This window comes from Camponotus floridanus, unplaced genomic scaffold, assembly GCF_003227725.1.
Source record: "Camponotus floridanus strain SB8 unplaced genomic scaffold, Cflo_v7.5 scaffold3, whole genome shotgun sequence".
NCBI lineage: Eukaryota > Metazoa > Arthropoda > Insecta > Hymenoptera > Formicidae > Camponotus > Camponotus floridanus.
Window position 1 is genome coordinate 3,913,497 of NW_020229436.1, and position 6,000 is coordinate 3,919,496.

A 6,000-nucleotide genomic window follows, 5' to 3' on the forward strand; every position below is an offset into this window, starting at 1 on the left:
GAGAATACTACAACGCGAAAACGCGGTAACGAAACGCTTGCCGTCCGCGGCACGTTGACGGCACCGACGACGCGAAAGGGTACTTAGCTTCCCTTTCAAGCACCTTAAGATTTATCATAAATAGAAAAATTTAAGATAAATCTTAAGACACCATCCAAGTACTAAGCCCTTCCACCGCGACAAGGTGTACCCCATGGGAGAGTTATATTATATATAATTTTATATATAATATAATATATACAATTGCAGCATTTATTTTGCAATATAATATATAAATTTAAATTTGCATAACAAGACCGTAAACAAAATCATTGGCACGGTATTGTTTATGTTGGATATTATGTTATTCATTGTTGAAATTCATTATTAAAATATAATATAATTTGAAATGTAATACAACATAATTTAACAATTTTTTTTTTTTTTTTTTTACGTGGGGAAAATGCTCCTTATGCACACCCCGACGGGACCGCTAAATAGGTCCTAAATAGGACCTATTTAGCGGTCCCGTCGGGGTAGTGTTGGGCTCTCCCCGCCGCCATTTTAACGGCAGGGACTACCAACTAAAAACCCCACGCGCCTTTCCTTAGTCTTCCAAGTCGCGCAAGTCCCCGGAACCATGTGCATAAGGAGCATTATATGGAGTAGTCCTAACAAACTACTATCCTATTATATGTCATAATATTCATAATATTCACTATATTCAATATTATATACATTCAATATATATTCACAAATATCTGAAAAAAATAATTTTCTTAATATCTTCGATATTAAACTTTAATATAAGCTGTTTAGATAAATTTATATAAATAAAATTAATGAAATACAATTAATAAAATTATATATATCTCAAAATATATATATAAATATATAAATTTTATAAAAATTATTATTTAAATTAAAATTTTAAATACATAAATACACAAGCATCTATATATAAGAAAATAAACATATAAATTTTATATAAAAATTATTATTTAAACTAAAACCTTAAATGTATATATAAGTATATAAATATATAAATTTTCTAAAAATTATTATTTAAACTAAAACCATAAATATATAAATTAATGAATATATAAATTTTCGAAAAATTATTATTTATAAATATTATTTAAATCAAAATTTTTTTTGGAATTTTAATAATAAATCTTTTTCCATAAATTCTATTCATTCTTTAATATCTACTCATTCTTAATTCTATTTTAAATCTTTCAATTTCTATATTTAAAAATAACTTATAAATTCATAAATATACGAAATTTATTATTCATATTACTAAAAAATAGCTTAATATATAAATTTATATTTTAAATTTTTCATATGAAATTTCGTATTACATAAAAGTACATAAATTTCGTATTACATAAGTACACAAAATTTCGCAAAAAAATTCGTATTACTATACAAATTAATGAGTGTTAACAATTTAATTTTCATCCTTATATAAATAAAATACCTATAAAAAAACACTTAAAAAATATTGATCCCTTAAAAATTCTTAATATTAATAATATAATTATTGAAATTATTATTAATTTGTTTTCCCTAATATTATTTAAACCTACATTTCCTGATTCCTAAAAAGATACATAATATAAAATCAGCTAAATTAATCATATAATAGCACTAACAATCCTCTACTTTTTGAAAGAAAAATTGAAAGGAAAAAAACCTAATGATGACCTAATAGCATGGCATAATAGAAAGGAATACCTAATGATGACCTAATAGCATGACATAATAGAAAGGAATTTAAAAGGAAAAAAACCTAATGATCACCTAATAGCCCTAACAATCCTATTTCTCGATTAAGTGAAATTATTCGAGGAAAGCCTATCTCTAATCACGTATATTTTAATTATGTGCCCTGATTACATTCTCTAACCGCATGCCCTAACCGCGTGAATAAATGTCCGACACGGCTTACGTACTATTGTACGTAAAGCTTTTCTTCAGGCCAGTTGAACTTACTTTTCGTTGAGCCTGGCCACTTTCTCGCTCGATCTCTAATCAGAGATCGAAAAAGGAGATAAACACTCCTTCTTTTGCCGATTAATTACCGGCAAATGAGCGTAAATATTTCACGCTCATCGTAACGATCGCTCGATTTTACGATCGTTTCTTAAATATTTGAATATAACTTTATTTTAACTCAAATAAAGCCAAATTACTACAAATTTCTATATACTATATTTTCTAATAAAATATAAAATTCATGTATGTGTATAACTTTTATGATATTACAAATTATTTAATTAATTAATCGTTTGGCTTTATTTTAAGTTAAAGTAAAATTTAAAAACAATATCTACAAACAAATTTTACAATGGATGAGCTATGATATAAGAAATTAGAATAAAATAAGTGCGCGTTATAAGAATAAAGTAGTATCAAAAATTGATAGAATTGTTAAAATTATTAATGCGTGCTCTTGATTTAATAAACTAGTCAAGTCTTTACAAAAAAAATTTTCTTTTCTTGATTCTCTTTTTTAAATTAATACTTCAATATATTTTCGCAATAGATGCAAAGCATTTCGAAAGAATTTATTCAAAGTTATTTAATTTAATCTATCCTAGCTCATCCATTTTAAGGCAACGGACTTACTCTACAATTCACAATCTACAATCTACAATCTACAATCTACAATCTACAATCTACAATCTACAATCTACATTTACAATCTCTACGAATCCGTTACCTTAAAGTTAAATAAAAGTTTTTCTCACTCACCGGCACTGATGCGCAACAGCGGAGTTGTTGTTATCGAAGCTAGTTGTCTGTAACATACAAATATAAAATTCATTTATATTAATGCTCACAAAATGCAATCAATATTTCAAAAAATTTTTATCGCGCGGAATTTTATATCCGATGTGTAAAATAATAAGCAGAGATAAACACGTGTGGAAAATTTTTATAAAATTTTAAAACTGTTTTTTAAGAAAGTTTTTTAAAAAGTTTTATATAACTTTTATAAAAATCTTTCTCTCTAATTTTCTCTTTAATTCATTTAAATAATAAGATCGAATTATTATGCGTACGATTTATAACAATTGATATACAAATAATAAATATTCACCATCAGGTTGCTCCGCCGATGCAAGATGCCTCTCCCAGGCCTCCTCCTCCTCTCAAGTTGTTGACGCGCGATACTTTCAACGGCACTCCCGCACTCACGAGCGATATTTTTATATCGCTATTTTCGTTATTTTACGCGCGATACTAAACGGCACTCCCGCACTACTTCGGTATTCGGATTAAAAATTTGGTCGCGCGATGTATATATTTAATACATATATACTGTGTACGGCACTCCCGGTTTCGGTACGAGCGAAAATCCCATTTCATTTCGCGAGAATCAAATTCGAGCCAACAGGTCGGGAATGCAACGTTACAACGAGCAAAGATTAGGCCCGAACCGGAAAGAAGACGAAACGATTGACGGAATAGAGGAAAATAAAGTTCACCAGCTCTTTTTCGCGCATAATTATCCTATCTCATATCGAACCTGGACCCGCTAAGCACGATTTCAAGTGACCCGCACGGATGCTATATCACTAGCGCAGTACACAAGGCTGATAGACGGTAAAAGAAGAGGATACCCACATTTTTTAAAAGCTAACATTCAGCAATTTAGAAAATGGGGAGGCAACCCCTTTTACCGAGCGAAAATTGTGCCTAAGGGAATCCACTCGACTCCTCGACAGGGTTAACACACGCTAGGCGTGTGGCTGTAAGGTAGACGAGCAAAGAGAAGGGACCCATTGACGATCATTTCGAACAATCGATCGAGTTCTAACCGATTCGGGCCAAATCAATTGACGAAGCAGAGCGTGTTCATCACTAAGCCGATCGAGCGCGAAGCATCGAACCCGCGCGCCCATGTACATTTTGTACTGGACATACGTTCTGCGCGGCCGGCATCACCAAGTGCCACGTTGCACAAGGCGCGAGTACGTCGCAAAGCAACGACTCGATGAAACATCCCAGTTAGTTGGCGTCGGAAGGAGAGACTCGTTGACAAAAACGAAATTGGGATTTTGAAAACGCGAAAACGCGATAACGCGATAATACTATAACGCGAAAACGCGGTTACGAAGCGCAGCCGTCCGCGGCACGTTGACGGCACCGACGACGCGAAAGGGTACTTAGCTTCCCTTTCAAGCACCATAAGATTTATCGTAAATAGAAAAATTTAAAATAAATCTCAAGGCACCATCCAAGTACTAAGCCCTCCCACCACGACAAGGTGTACCCCATGGGAGGGTTATATTATATATAATTTTTTTTTATATATAATATAATATAATATAATAATTGTAATTAATAAGCTCTCTATAAAAAATAATAAAATGGAGTGAGACTAAAAGCTCTCAAATCCTTTACTCTCACTCCATTTAATAATATAATATATAATATATAATATAATATATATATATAATTTGGAATTTATTTTGAAATATAGTATATAAATTTAAATTTACATAATAGGATTTCGATTAAATTGTGTATTTAATTAACAAAAATTGAGAAAATTTAAAGCATTGGTTGAAATATATTTAATTCTAATATTATATTCTAATATTATAAAGAAATATTATAATAAGCATCGATGATCGAAATATCAAAACATAATCTCTCATTGCTATTTGATAAAGATTTATCGTTGCTATACTGTTTCATGTTGCTAATTAATTTTTAGTTAATTAATTTTTATTAAAATTTATAGTAAATTATGTTTCCATACTAATTGTAATCATGTTTAATAAAAAAATTACAATATACAAAGCGTTTCTTACCACTACTTTATTACTCGAGAGTCACCGTACGAATGATGATAAAACGGCACCGTATAGCGCGCTACTGTTTATATTTTATATTGCCAAAATCAAACATCATGTTATCGATAATTCGTTATCGAAATATTTTATATATTATGAAATATACGTTAACGTAAAATATTAAATTATGTAAGTATTTAATTTATTGATTAAAATTAATTATTTATCATACAATTCACGCAGTTTTTGTTATGCTAATTATTTGCTTCTATAAATCGATTGTTTTACTTCGCGTTCACTCACATCCCAAATTATATTTAGATTATCAAGTACAACGATAAAGTAACACGGATGAAATATATTTGCGATTCTAAATATTAAAATAATAATCATTGTCCGTAAAAATCACAATTATCAAAGTGATTATTTAATATTTTAAATCCCTATAATTTCATCGATTTTCGATCAAATTGTGTATTTAGAAAGATTGAGAAAACTTAAAGCATTGAATCGAAACATATTTGATTGTAATATTATATTCTAATATTATAAAGAAATATCGTAATAAGTATCGATGATCGAAATATCACAACATAATCTTTATCCTCTTTTATGTATAACCTGTTTAAATTTTTAATAGCGGTAATAAATGATTGCGATTTGATAAAGATTTATCGTTGCGATACTGTTTCATGTCGCAAATTAATTTTTAATTAATTAATTTTTATTAAAATTTATAGTAAATTATGTTTCCATACTAATTGTAATCATGTTTAGTAAAAAAATTATAATATACAAAGCGTTTCTTACCACTACTTTATTACTCGAGAGTCATCGTACGAATGATGACAAAGCGGCACCGTATAGTGCGCTACTGTTTATATATTATATTGCCAAAATCAAACATCGTGTTATCGATAATTCGTTACCAAAATATTTTATATATTATAAAATATACATTAACGTAAAATATTAAATTATGAAAGTATTTAATTTATTGATTAAAATTAATTATTTATCAATCAATTCACGGAGTCTTTTGTTATGCTAATTATTTGCGTCTATAATTCGATTGTTTTACTTCGCGTTCTCTCATATCCCAAATTATATTTAAATTATTAAGTAGAACGATAAAGAAACGTATGAAATATATTTGTAATTCTAAATATTAAAATAATAATTATTGTCTGTAAAAATCCCAATTATCGAA